This window comes from Micropterus salmoides, unplaced genomic scaffold (genome assembly GCF_014851395.1).
Source record: "Micropterus salmoides isolate LMB-PRFRI ecotype aquatic unplaced genomic scaffold, ASM1485139v1 Ms_hic_scaffold_7, whole genome shotgun sequence".
NCBI classification, from domain to species: Eukaryota; Metazoa; Chordata; class Actinopteri; order Centrarchiformes; family Centrarchidae; genus Micropterus; species Micropterus salmoides.
In genome coordinates this window covers 3,157,335-3,172,313 of record NW_024044459.1, presented here as the reverse complement: position 1 = coordinate 3,172,313, position 14,979 = coordinate 3,157,335, and the positions used below count along the sequence as shown (strand labels likewise).

Below are 14,979 nucleotides of genomic sequence, written 5' to 3'. Positions count from 1 at the left end.
GAAGCACGGGTTGTTTTCGTCATGTGTTTCTGGCGGACTGTTTACAAAGTTGCAACACAGGAAGTTTGCTTTGACAGCGAAAAGCATAATGTGTAAGTGTATTTTGTAGGAAGCGATTTTCTTTTCGGCTACAAATCCACAAGTCAGAAGACTTCACTCAAACAGACATCTTGACATTGATGATTAAACAGCAGCCAAAATGTTCGCGGGGCTGCCTGAGCTCGGGATCTCCAACGGCGAGGACCTGAAAGAAACTCTCACCAACTGCACAGAGCCGCTGAAAGCCATTGATCAGTTTCAGGTAAAGCTAACCTACTATAGAAAGGTTGTATGCTAAACTGCACGTATGTGCTCATGTTAAAAGTCTGCTGTGTGTGCATTTGGCATACCAGCCAATGCCCCCCGGAGTTTCCCAAACGATGTAACGTTAAATGACGCTAAAGTCAGTTTGTAACGCCATCATGCTAGCTAGCTGCCCGTCTCTGTCGCTTGTTATCTCGCTAAACGCGGCACAAATTCAATGAAAGACAACACTAAAATATGGATGCAATGTGCAACACGTTTAGTAGTTGCAGAAATTGGTTATATAGTGTGATTTTGCAAATGCAGCGTTAATAAGTTAACGTTACCAAATACGTAAAGTTAACGATAGCCAGCCCACGAGATTCCACCGACTGGAACGCTTTACGGTCAGATGAGCATCTCGTGAATACTAGTATAGACGGGGAAATTCAGAGGACAACTTACGGGGGTAATGGCCCTACAACTGAATGTTATGCGACCTGTTGCGTGTTGTAAATAAGATATCCACTAATTTTTACTTTGCCTTTCTCCCATCTCCAGCAGGGGTTGTAGCCACAACCCCCTCTCCTTTCTCTTCTTTGCTTATTACTAATGTTTATGGTTAGACCTGGTTAACCAGTGAGACCAAAATAGCAACGGCATGCAAGGATCTCACCTGCAGACCCACATACACCCCTATTTCTCTATGCACACAATGCTTTTTTTCTCTGACAAGTGTCAGATTTGAATTATACATGTATAATAAGTTATTGTTTCCCAGATAAAGAAGTGTTCTACCTGTGTTCTATTCTTATGAATCTGTTTGGTCAGTTATCGCAAATTCACAGTGTGAGCTACCAGCTACAAAAAAAAAAATAGGAATAGCAATGATTGAAGTGTAGTTAGTTTTTCCTACAAGCATTTTGTTTTTGAGACGGTCCTTAATGTCTAGTTTTCAGTTGAAAGTCCAGATATTCAGCTGGAGCTTACCCTAACAGGTGGCATCATGTCTTCAGACAGAACAATCTTAATTCAGCAACTAATATTTAAGTTTTGTTTATGCAGATATACATCTGCATGCAATCAATAAACCTACAGATACTTTATTCCATTCTTAATATGTTTTGTTTTAGCATAGGTTGACTTGTTATTCCATGATATCAATGTGTGTTTCAATGAGCCAGAGAGACTAAACGGAGCAGTTCTTCAATAAAGGGATGCTTAGTTTCACTGGTGTGTTAGCCGTGTGCTACCTGATGTCAGAAATTGCAGATAAGCAAGGGAACATTTTTTCAGCTGGCTCTAAATTGATCAGCTACAGCTGGAACTAATCCCTGATGAGTTTTTGATGCGTTACATGACGACAGATGGAAAATGGCATCCTGCTGCCCACCCTCCAGTCTGCTCTTCCCTTCCTCGACCTCCACGGAACGCCTCGGCTGGAGTTCCACCAGTCTGTCTTTGATGAGCTTCGAGAAAAGCTGATGGAGCGAGTTGCCACCATTGCAGAGGGAAGGACGAGGACAGGTGTGTCATTGGTTGTTTGTGATTATGAGTAATGTTTTCTGAAGGAACCAAATTGAATGCTTTGCTTCTTTTCAATCTACTTACAGATACGGAAAGCTTGAGGAGCTGCTGGAGAAGAGCTTTCCACTTGTCAAAATGCCATCCATTCAGCCAGTGGTAATGCAGGTGCTGAAGCATCTACCCAAGGCAAGTATTTTAGGGATATTTCTTCTCTGTTGAAGACTAAAAATAGTAATTTATCACCAGGGTGTGTGCAGTATTGACCTTTAATCAGCTGGGGTCACAGACATTGTTTATTGTACCATGTTAACATGTACAGTCACAGACGTACAGTGCATTAAAAATATCTCTGACTCACATTTCCACCGTTGTCTTCCTGCAACAACTTTCTCACAATATTTCAGAGCGAGAATTGTCCTTGAAAGAGACTTCAGTTTCCTGTTAAAAACAAGGGGTGTCACCGGGTGTTACTCCTTTCCTCAATGTTGTCAGACACCTGGTATAACAGTCTGAGCTTGTCGGTGGCAAAAAGAAGCACTTTTAGTGGACATAACTTTGACGGGCACAATTGGAAGGAATTGCAAGGAATACGTTGCAGCCAGTTTGTGGCTGCCAGCTGAAGCATCTACTGCAGGATTCCAAAACTTTTTGTACCTATTAGACATTTCGACAACAAAATATGTTATAATAGGTCCCAAGTTTTAAAAAATACCGAAATCATGCTATAAGATGTACATAATGGGGACAAATTAAAGGAATATCTGAATAGCTGTATGGAGAAACATTATGAATAGATACCATAGGGGTCGTGCATGATGCAGTTAAATCTGTCAAGTGAAATGTCAAAGTAGTTGATTTTGGATCAAGTTGTCAGTAAGAAAATATCTAAGTGACATCATCCTATGATGGGAGTGCTCTTTTCCAGAAGGAAAATCTTTTGACAGAATGCTGTTCAGCAGAATCTGTGACAGACTGAAGCTGTCGGTGGCTCGTGGTGGAACCAAACCTTACTAACACATTTGAGTGAAAGAACTCTCCTTAATCTTGATCACGTGTTCCCTCCTGCAGGTACCAGATAAAAAACTGAAGATGGTGATGGCAGACAAGGAGCTGTACAAGGTGTGTGCTGTGGAGGTGAAAAGGCAGATCTGGCAGGACAACCAGGCTCTGTTTGGGGATGAAGTGTCGCCCCTCCTGAAGCAGTACATTGTGGAGAAAGAAGCAGCTCTGTTCAGCAGTGACCTCTCCATCCTGCACAATTTCTTCAGCACTTCTCCCAAAACAAGACGCCAAGGCGAGGTGAGTCCCAGTTAGCAAGTTAGATGTCCAATAAATACTAACCAAAGTCTTTGAGCCATGAATCCCTGTGTGAGGTGATGGGGTTGTTGAGTGTTTCTGTTGTTGTAGGTGGTCCTTAAGCTGACCCAGATGATTGGAAAGAACGTGAAGCTGTACGACATGGTGCTGCAGTTTTTACGAACACTCTTCCTGCGAACACGAAATGTTCACTACTGCACGCTGAGAGCAGAGCTGCTGATGTCTCTTCATGACCTGGACATCAGTGAGATCTGCTCTGTAGACCCCTGCCATAAGGTGAGGACACAGACAGTGATGGTAAATCTGTTTAGCATTTACCACAGTACTACTGAAGAGCCACAGACCTTGTATTTCCTGTGGTTTAACTTTGTGCTACATGTTTCTCTCTCTCTTGTTTTTTTTCGGTTGTGTGCTTTGACAGTTCACTTGGTGTTTAGACGCCTGCATCCGTGAGAAGTTTGTCGATGGCAAGCGAGCCAGAGAGCTGCAAGGTTTTCTGGATGGAGTGAAGAAAGGACAAGAGCAAGTCCTTGGGTAACAGACGTGGGGGACGGTTTAAATTTAGGTAAAGAGCTGTTAATCTCAGATAATTGGGTGAATTAATCTTTGGAGTGTTTCTGTGCGTTCCAGGGACCTGTCCATGATCCTGTGTGACCCGTTTGCTTGTAACACCCTGGTTCTGAGTATCATGAGGAACCTTCAAGAGCTGCTGAGTCAGGACGCGTTACCCAGGGTGAGTACACTGTAGATGAGGACGCAGGTGACATGTCACACAATTGCGCTGAGTGAAATTCGCTTCTTGCTTTAGGCTGTAACCAGTTAAGTGACCCCTGTATGAGCAGTGATGAGTGGTAAATGGAAACCTCATCACAAATCTACAAAGACAATTAAAAACAACATTAAGAGGCCTGAGATTGGTGTCAGTGATGTTCATATAGTTGATATCAGCATAATCAATAATCGGCAATATCAACTGAGTAATAATTATTTTCCTGTTATGAAATGTAAAACAATGTATTGAACGGTAAAGAGAACATAAACACCCATAGATTTTTTTTTTTTAAATGAGGTCCATATGCAATTTGAAATTGAGTTCAGGGTCTAGCCAAAAGCCAAGATATTTAAAAGAATCCACTTTATCCATGAGACCCATCCTCAAAGTTAATATGCAAATGTAAAGTACTAAGACAATCACGCCTTGTTCCGAACAACATATTACTGGACTTCTTTTTATTTATTACTAATTTATTCATGTGAAGACAGTTTTGTATCATATTGAAATCCGCTTGTAAGGAATTCTGTATTAATATATTTGAGTCCGAGGTGTAAATAACTGTATCATCAGCATACAGATGCACTGAGCAATTTTTACAGATTATTGATAAATCATTAATGAAAATAGAAAAAAGGAGGGGTCCCAAAGTGGACCTTGGGGGACTCACTTATCAAGCAGTAAATAATCAGACTGGGAACTGTGGAAAACAACACACTGTTGCCTCCCGTGAAGATTAACATTAAACCAGAGTAGAACATTTTGATGCAAACTAATGGACTAAAGCTTATCAAGCAGCAGGTACTGATCAACCATATCAAAGGCCTTGGAAAGGTCAATAAAGATAGAACCACTATGTTGGTCTTTGTCAAATGCTGAGAATATATCATTAGTGAACTTTAAAAGAGCTATGGTGGTTAAAAAATCAGGTCTAAAACCAGACTGATTAGAGTATAAGATATTGTGATAATTGATTGAAAATTAATTTCTCAAACATTTTGGCAATAGAACAGAAAATAGAAATAGGACGGTAGTTGTTCACATCAAATGGGTCTCCACCTTTAAGCAGAGGAGTAACTCGTGCACATTTCCAAGTTGAGGGAACAGTACAAGTAGAAAAGGACAACTTGAATAAAACGGCAATTAGCACATGAGCAGACCATCAGGACCCGCACTGCTACTTTCTTTTAACTCACAAATGACATGAAAAACATCAACAGGCATGATTGATCTGAAACCGAATGCACCAGTAGAGCAGATCATGCTGGAAGGACTAGCTATATCATTACAATTTAAATTTACAATTTTAGAACTAGTAATTGAAGAAAAATGATGATTGAAAGCACTAGCAATGAGTAAAGGATCTGAAATAATGGCATTGTCAATTTGTATTTGATTTGCATAATTTTTGTTATTTTTATTGAGTACACGGTTCAAATGATTCCAGAATTTTCTGTGATTTTGAAAATCCTGTGAAAAGCTATCTCTATAATAAGTAGATTTTGCATTCCTTACATACAGGGTGTTCGTGGCGTCTTAAAAAGTCTTAAAAGGTAATAAATCAATTTTGCGAAAATTACGGTCATTAAAAAGTATTAAAAAGTCTTAATCACCAACAAGGTATTAAATTTTGTAGATATTTTTGTCAATGTGAAAATCCTTTTTGCCCAAAGAGTTTGTATGCTAAAAGTGTGTGAGAACATATTTATTTATATTGCATAACCAAAATTACTAGACAGGCAGGTCGTAGCGAGTTATTATTTTGTCTAACGTTGGGTGCAGGGCTCTACCGTGCCAGCCTTTCACTGTCATACGCCGCTAAAAATAGATCCGTGTGAACCAGAAAACTGATTTACGAGCACCACCAACCGTAATCTTCCACCACGCTGGACCCTCGATAATAATCGTTCAAAACATGTTTGGACTGAGCTCTGTGGCCGCTTGAACAACCCCGCTACTCAAAAACAAGAGCAAGATGCGTTGCAGGTGAAGGGGTAAGACAGAAGACAACAGGGAAAATATAAGCAGCGCTTGGGTTTGGCTAACATTAGCTGGCTATTTAGCTACATCTGTGCCTTTTTATTGAAACACGTTCAACTTTTCATAAAGCAGATGTGCTCGTCAGTGTCACTTCTCGTGGACAGATCAGTCACAGCCTGAATGGAGCGGGACATAAAAAAAAAAGTTTGATGTGCTACAGCAAACTTTCCATTTTTCTTGCACAAAGTTAATCAATATGAAACAATCCTAAAATGAAACGGCTGGAACTGAAACTAATATTATAATAGTGGTAAGCTATATACTATTATATGAAATTATAATGAATATAGTAACAACATATACTTAACATATTAAGATCAAACTAACAGTTTACTATTATATAGTAACAATATACTTTTAATATAATGTTATAATAATATACTAATACACTGTTTATACTAGCTCGTCCTCCAGGTTGTGGAGCCCCTGTAGTGGACAGATTTAGCCAGAGCCAGGATGCCATTGTGCCAATATGTGCTGCTTCTAGCCTCCTCCTCCTCCTGAGAGCAACATGTTCCCCTCTTTCTATTTACATCTGTTTTACTAATGTTTACACAAATCAGCTTTAGGATGCAGAGAGCAGCTGTTGATCACAAATATCTGTGCTAAACTGCCTACACTACTAACGTTATCCATCACTCAGTTTATTCTCTTCAGCTTTTTTCCTTTCTTGAATTAAGGCGCATTTATACAGTGGTCGATGTAAGTTATCACAAAAAAAGAGTGTTTAGTTTTACAGTCTCAAAATCTATTTATAGTAAATGTAAGTTAAAGGTGCGTTGTGTAGTTTTTAGTGGCTTCTAGCAGTAAGGTTTCAGATTGCAACCAACTGTACACCCTTGCCATATTTATGCCTGAAAATAAGTTACAACTATGTCAGGTATCTTGCAACTGCTTGGCGTTAGCAAGCAACCTCACATTATCTAATTTGAACCAACTAAAACACAAAATCACACTGTGTTTCACGTTTTGCAGTAATGTTGTGCACATAAATGTCGTAGCCTATGGAAGACAATGGATTTTCGCAGGAAATCTGTCCAGTCCTTCACATAGAAAACCGTAGGCCTAAACAGGCTGTTATAGGTAACTGAGAGAGTAGGTGAATGCCTAAATTTTTAGGTGAGGTTATAACCTGGTCACATATAAGCAATAAAATGTTATAAATATGTTTAAATTCCTTTTAAAAACTCTACAATTCCCCTTTTAAAGGTGTGAGGCTGACTTAACCAGTTGCAGCTCAAAAGCGTGGCAGTCTTAAAATATGTTGAAACGGTCTTGAAAAAGGTTTTTAAAAGGTATTGATTTTACTTAAGGATTCCTGTATATACCGACAATCAACTGTAGTTGGTTCCTTAATTAATTGAGTGAGATTTACACTGCCTAATAAGTTTTTTTTTTTTTTCTGCAGAGGAGGAACGATCTAGCCAGTTGCTATTAAAATCACCAAGGATAATCACTTCATTTTGCCTTTCAAGAGAATTAACAGTTGACAATTTATAGAATCAGTCGGGGGAAGAGGGAGGCCTGTAAATATTTCCAATAGTTAAATGTTTATTTTTATGAAAAATAATATTGATAAAAAGGCACTCAAAATTAACTGGCTCTACATTAGGTACGACACATTCCGAAACTAAATTTAAAGCCAAATATATAGCTACCCCACCTCCTCTAGTGGGCCTATCAGCTTCATACAGAACAGAGTTATCGATTTCCTCGTCTGTAATTTTACTATGTAGCCATGTATCAGAAATGGTGATAATGCTAGGTCTATAAAGAGTAACCCATGCTCTAAGAAGATAAATTTTTGAGGTAAGGCTTCTGATATTGAGGTGAATAACCTTTAAACCTTTAGCCAAATTAATGTTTATAATATTTATGATGAGAGGTTATAATACATCAGTAAGCAAAGTTGGTGAGGGTGAGGGGGAAAAAGTGGCAAGAGTAACCAGACAAAGGTGGCGAGAGCAACCAGACAGACAAACCAAGACAAACATAAACAACTAAATAAAAACCAAAAATAACAAACAAGCAGTCCATGTCTGAGCAATATCAAACAAAACTCTACAGCTAAACTGTAGGAAATCAGGCTTGAGAGGTCTCCATACATAAACAATGGATAAGCCCGAACATACAAAATATGTCAAAAAATGACAACCGTAAAAGAATACAAAAATTAAGTGGATATAAGGCAACATACCACTTATAAGATCACTGATGACCAACTGTAAATGTACATATGTAATTTACTTTACGGACCCTCTTGGGCCCACCTACCATAGTCTTTCCATATCTGAGTTAAAAGCACATTTTGACTATTTAATTTATGCAATGGTTAAAAAAAGGGGCAAAATAAATGTACTTGTTCAGTATTCGGCTTCGGCCAAGAATTTTCATTTCGGTGCATCCCTTATTAAAAGACTGTTGTATAACAGCAAGGCTATTCCAATATGTGCAACAGACTGTATTGTCTCACTGGATTGTTTTCATTTCATCTTTTTTCCATCTTTATTAAATGTGGTTACACTATAGAGTTCTTTCACACACACTCCACTGCATCAACATAATGTCAAGCTGTTGTATTTGAGAACAGGACAGTCCAGACCTGATGCTGCTGCTGAGGATGCTCTCACTGGGTCAAGGGGCGTGGGACATGATTGACAGCCAGGTCTTTAAAGAGCCTCGTTTGGTAAGTACAGTATGTCACCTCAGGTGTATCTGTCCATCAGCTCATAAAATCACATCAAGTTCTAAAGTTAGAGGCCAGATGAAGGTTGCATTAAAACCTATTTAAATGAATTGACCTTTCATTTGTCTTCCTGTGTCCTTTCAGGACTTGGAGGTGGTGACCCGCTTCCTGCCTGCCATGATGTCGGTGGTTGTTGATGATCACACCTTCATTGTAGAACAGAAGCTTCCCAGTGAGGAGAAGAGTTCCCAGTCTTACCCCACCGTTCTGCCAGATGCCTTCAACAGGTAGAGCACTGCAGGAGGAGAGTGGGTTACAGAATTTAACATGGCTTCATTAAAAGTTTTTCCATCAATACCTGTGTCTCAGAGTTCCCTTTGCCAGCGCCAGTGTCAGGAGGTGAGAAGAGCATAGGGTCATGTTGGCATATGAACAACACATTCCAGACTTTCCCCTGCTTACTTTTATAGTCAGGGTAGTAAACCGTTCACAGTATAGTTTGAAGGCTTTTACACTTACAGTTGTTTTTATTTCATTTGTTTGGCTTTTGCTGCTATTGTAAACATCTTTGCTTCTTTTTTTATAACAGTTATGCACACAACAAGCAATTTGAGGATACCCCCTTGAGCTCAGGGAACTTGTGATGGGCATCTTTCATTATTTTCTGATATTTTATTGTCAAAACATTTCACTGAAAAATAAACTGTAGCTTAACCCCAATCCCAGGCCATACATTATGGTTTTGTACTTCTTACGGTCATATTGCCCATTTTCTGAAAGTGAAGATGTGAATACTAACCTTGCATCTTTGTTTTGAACATGCCCATAGGCAGATTTTATGAGATACCTCTCTGGATCCTAGCATGACTGTGAGACCGCCCAAAGATAGTGAAATTAGCAGCTTTCAAAAACACATGAAGTGTGTGTTCAGGGCACCTTTGTGATGCGCCTTCTCTGAAATGATGTGAATTATGTCTTTGTTGCTCCCCCTCAGATACCTGCAGGAGAACAGGGTGGCCTGTGAAATGGGTCTTTACTATGTCCTCCACATTGCCAAATTGAGGAACAAGAATGCTTTACAGAGGTTACTACCGGCCCTGGGTGAGTATCACCTCTGCCCTGAATTTTATATAAATATAAATATATAGATAGATATAAGAAGTCCTACCACATCTGAAACTATATTATCTAAACCTCAGCCTTTGTAAAGGTTGTAACCCTAAGCCAAAGTGCAGATTTCTTAATTAATTTGATGCGTAATTGGCAGAGATAGGCACAACTGTACTAAAAAGAAATCTAGTGAAAGACACCCATTTAAAGCAGGACTTGTTAAATAAGAGTTGGACCTCCTGCTATTCCCCCACAGTGGAGACCTACAATGACATGGCCTTCGGGGACATCTTCCTGCACCTGCTGACTGGACACCTCACCCTGCTCTCTGATGAGTTTGGATCAGAAGAGTTTTGTTCAGTTGTATTTGATGGCTTTCTTCTGACTTCTTTTTCAAGGTGGGCTGATTCTAGTAGATCCTACCTACACCCTCACAGCCAGTGTACTCAAACATCTCTGTTTCTGTGTGATTTTCCAGTAAAGAGAACGTCCACAGACACACCCTCCGGATGCTGCTGCATCTACACCACAAAGTGCTGCCATCGTACATGGAAACTTTGCTGAAAACTCTTGAACCTCCGAAACAGGTTGGCTTCATTTCTACACTCAGTTTGTGCTTTGAAGTGGACCTGAGTTGTAATGATGGGTAGAATCAGGAACAGGTCTCCAGGATTCTTATGCAGTATGGAATTTGGTCTGGATAAGTATGGACAAAAAAAAAAGAGAGTATAACAGGAAATGTTTCCAGACTATTGTTCCTATTCTGTTTTCTATATTTTAAAATTGGTGTAGACAGCCAAAGTGTTTCCCACTGTGTGAGAGAGTGTGGGCTGGAGCGCAGTGGCACCACCAGCAATGTTTCATAAGGGTGACCAGATGGGGCCACTGAAAATCTTGGGGTGGTCACACCATAACCAAAAGCCATGAGTGAATTTCAGGAATTCCATCATGCTGTTGTAGTATATAGACTAGTTAAAACTATGTCAATATGAAAGTAAAGCATATTGATGTACTTTGACTTCTGATTTTACAGTTAATATTACTAATTATTTAGTCTTGCATAGCCAAACCCATCTCCACACATCATTTTAGAAAGTCTAGCTGAACCCATGATCATTCTGGTATAGGGGGGAAAAAAAACTCTCTGGCTTGTTTATTTTTTTAAATCAATCACAGTGGTCTTCACAGTGCGTGGCACTAAGCCCAGGATGCAGTGACGGTACCCTTGCAAAAAAGTGTAGTGGGGAACTTGTTTCAGTGGAACATTTAGGTGGGGTGTCAAAAATTGCTAAATTCCCGAACTTTCACTGTCACACACAGGATACACAGAGAGCTGCCAAGCGTTGAGTGTCACCATGCTCCATGAGTTAAAATCATTACTTGCGCATTGATACTAATAATTGTGCGACATATTATTCATTCTACAGCGGTGGTGTGCCAATTCCAGGGGGATAACTGGTCTCTCTGTTATGTGCACACCACACTGCACTTCCGTGAGTTCTGCTTTTTGCGTTCCGTCAACATTGCGTTATCAAATATATAAATTTATTATTTATAAATTAATAATACATTTTTTGACATTTGTTAATCGTCCACGTCCACATCGTTATGCATCTAAGAATCGATTTTTTTCAGCCACCCCTATTAGAGACTAGGTTTGGGCCTATAGACAATTCGTTGCCGATGGCTGACAGACATCAGGTCAACCTACGTTCGAGATGACTGCGGCTGATTATCGCTAACTTAATTCGAGCTGCTGGCGACTGCGCAAAGACAAATGTTGCGAGATCAGGCCAAAGGTAGTTCCAACTTTGAGCAGAAGCCTTGCTTCCTCGAGGTGACGTGGTGAAGTTTTCCAGTGCCAAAAGTTGGACAAAACTTCAAACGGGCATGCCTTATTTTGGGTGGCATCTTCCTTCTGTCCCAGTATGACTTACTACATAAAAACTTGGGCTTTAAAAGACGACCGCCAGTGCCCCCATAGACTAATACCGGTAAAGTTAACATTTTGAGTACCACAACAATTCTGTTTCAATGTGTTTCAGTGTATCTGTATACATGTGTTAGGCAATTCATTGTTCTTCAAATAGAACTAGGCTAGTTGTCCTTTTCCTTAAAAAGACAAATACACAGCTTTAATCTGAATACAGTGATAGTAAGAATCGGAACCTACTCGAGCACCATTTTTCAATGCAGCTTTATTCGACTGTTGCTGTGTCTTTTTGTAAATGTGGGCTATAAAATACATTTTACTAACCCTATTCGGGGCGGCTGTGGCTCAGGAGGTAGAGCGGGTTGGCCGTTAATCGGAAGGTCGGCGGTTCAATCCCTGGCTCCCCCTAGTTGCGTGTCGAAGTGTCCTTGGGCAAGATACTGAACCCCGAATTGCCCCTGGCGGCTATTCCGCCAGTGTATGAGTGAGTGTGAATGTTAGTTTCCGTTTGAGCACTTAGGCTCTGTGTATGAATGTGTGTGACTGGTGAATGCAGATGTGAGTGGTCGAAAAAGACTAGAAAGGCGCTATACAAGTACGGAGCATTTACATTTACATTTACTACACTGCACACTCGTTACTCAGAAGCATATTAGTTCATTTTAATGCATATTTTGATTAAACTGTTTCACAGTGATACTTCTGAAGTCTATGGCCACCATCTTGGATAACTAGCATCAAATTAAAACTTGCTTACTTATGGTTATGTGCCCTCAAGCGTCCCAAACATCAGTTAAAATTCAGCCTATTTAAGGCATCCACACATGGTGTCAAACTGACAACAGACTTAAAATACAGTATCTATCCAGTTAATAATTTCAATAAAAGTTTTACATTGCAGCCTTTAAACAGAGCAAATGTCTGCATGAGATTAAACACTATTTCATATACTGACACTGTGTGTGATGCTGTGCTTTGTGACAGCAGTGCAGCGAGCCGGTAAAGGAACTGTACATGCAACTGACAGAGAAGCTGGATGCCCAGAAGAAGAGCCCTTCACCACCAGATGAAACTCCATCCCTGGATCTGGGGCTGCACCCAGTGACTGTCCCCACCACCACCTCCACCCCAACCACGCCTCTCTGATGCACAGCAGAGAGAGAGAGAGAAATCCAGAGTGCTCTATCAGTGACTGTAAATACAGCCACCATTCGACACATGAATTTACAAAAAGACTGGGCATTTTACATTATTTGATTTTTTTTTTTTTTTTTTTTAAGGGGGGGAGGGTGGTCTTCCAGGTCTGACAGTGTAGTCCAGCTGCCATCAATGTTTTTCTTCAAGAGGGATCATTACTTTTCTAAACTTTGTGCTCTTGCAGTATTGTCCAAATATACAGTTTTGTATTTGTAATTGGGCTATCAATGTGTTATTTGAATTGTAAGTAGTGCAACAAACCTGTAAATAAATGATTATTTAGAAACAAAGTGGTGTTATGGTTTTCCAGGCAAAGTGACAAGATGAGACAAGTGCTTTTAAAGCTAAACCCAGTTTAGATGTCTCAAGAGAGAAATTTGTAGGAACTGATGAGGAAGTCCTTTTGTTTCCCATCTATTTTACTGCAGAAAACAATCTAAGAAGTCATGAGCCGTACAGGATGAATAGCCGACAGAGGGCTGCTTTTGTGTATGGCCACAGAAAAATGTATAATTATGGATATTTACTGATTGGCTGTTTTTGCAGTAGCTAGAGCACACCTGTAGTTTAATACACTCTCATGCCATGCAAAGAACAAAACTTCCATATTAGACTTTCGCCAATTACGTTTTAATCTCCTGCTGCCCTGCTTAAGAACGTGTTTCATATGTAAACCAGGACGTAGACTTGACTGCCTGTTTGGTAGAAAGCGGTGCAAATGAATCTAGAAGGGTAGAAAGGGCTGTCACTAGTACTATTTTCTGCAGTCTGTGTTCATTAAGTGCCATTAAAGTAACCAGGACAATGTGGCCATTAGTAAAATCGCTGGTGCCAATATTAGATGGACAGGCTGGTGCTGCCTAGTGGTGTGAGGTTACAACTCGTTCACTTATATGCAATAAAAAGTGATTTATTGATATGTGATTTCATTAAAAACTACATATAGCCTTTAATGATTAAACAAAAACATAGCCATGTTTGACATAAAGTTTAAACCAATCATGTTCTGCGTATCATTGGATAATCAATAATTAATTTGTAATTCAAAAACATAAATTTATTTCAAAACCAAAAAAGAACAACATTTTTGGTGTCAGGATGAAAAAACAGAAAAAAACAATCAAAAACAGGTTTTGGCAATTCTTGTTATTATACCTTTTTGCATTGAAGAATAAAGAGGTCTGTGTACTTGATATTTATGCATTCGTTGACCCATTTCAACATTCAGCATTTGTGAAGTACTTCCTGTCAATTTGTGGGTCTTGTTACATTTGTCCGATGTGTGGGAAAATCTGTAGAAAAAATCCACAAGTATGAGAGGCAGTTTACTAACTACACTGGCAGGTGGTGACGTTGTCTCACATTATACATCATATACATTATCACTGTACTTGTTTTACATTTATATTTAAATAAATATGTAGATTTGAAATTTGTGTTTGTAGTATACATGAATTACTCCATAAGTTACTGTATGACATTTATTTATGTTTAATATGTTACACCATCCAGTCAGAGTTGTTCAGGAAAGATTGGTGAAGTATATAAAAGCTGAGGTGTTCCTCCTTGAAGAGGTGGAAGGGGGTCTGGCCTGCATTGGGGAGTCAAACCTGCTGAAAAACTGGTTTGAAATAGAATCAATACAAACTGTCAAGCATCAGTTCCTCCCTCGCCTCACCCAAATGTTTATACTGGGCATAAAAGAGAGAGGGGTGAAACTTTGTTCAAGCATGCAGTTTATAATATTGCAGTGTTTTTGTGTTTTACCCAAATCTTGAGTGGTTTACATAACCATACAGCAATGCTAAGCCCCCACTAGTGCCAGGAAACAACAAGGCCCAGGCTGTACCCCAGCAGAGGACTGCAGTGCAGCTTCATGTCTGACCATGGACATAACAATAAAGAGAAGTTCTATTTTGTAAAGTTTAGGAAGCCTCCTCAGCACGTATCAAAGATGAAACATAAATATAGGAGCACACAAAAAAATTAAGGAGCACAGTGAAAAATGTTTAAGTAAGTCAGTTTTTAATAAGGAATTTATTACATAGATATTTATACTGTGTGTGTGTGTGTGTGTGCACTCCTTCTCCTTGTGTGCAATTATGATGTGAAAAC

At 39.5% G+C, this 14,979-nt stretch overlaps 1 pseudogene; it reads left to right on the top strand.

Annotated features, from left to right (window-relative positions):
* Positions 1–43: 43 nt before the first annotated feature.
* Positions 44–13,154, top strand: LOC119891638 (annotated as a pseudogene).
* The last annotated feature ends 1,825 nt before the right edge of the window (positions 13,155–14,979 follow it).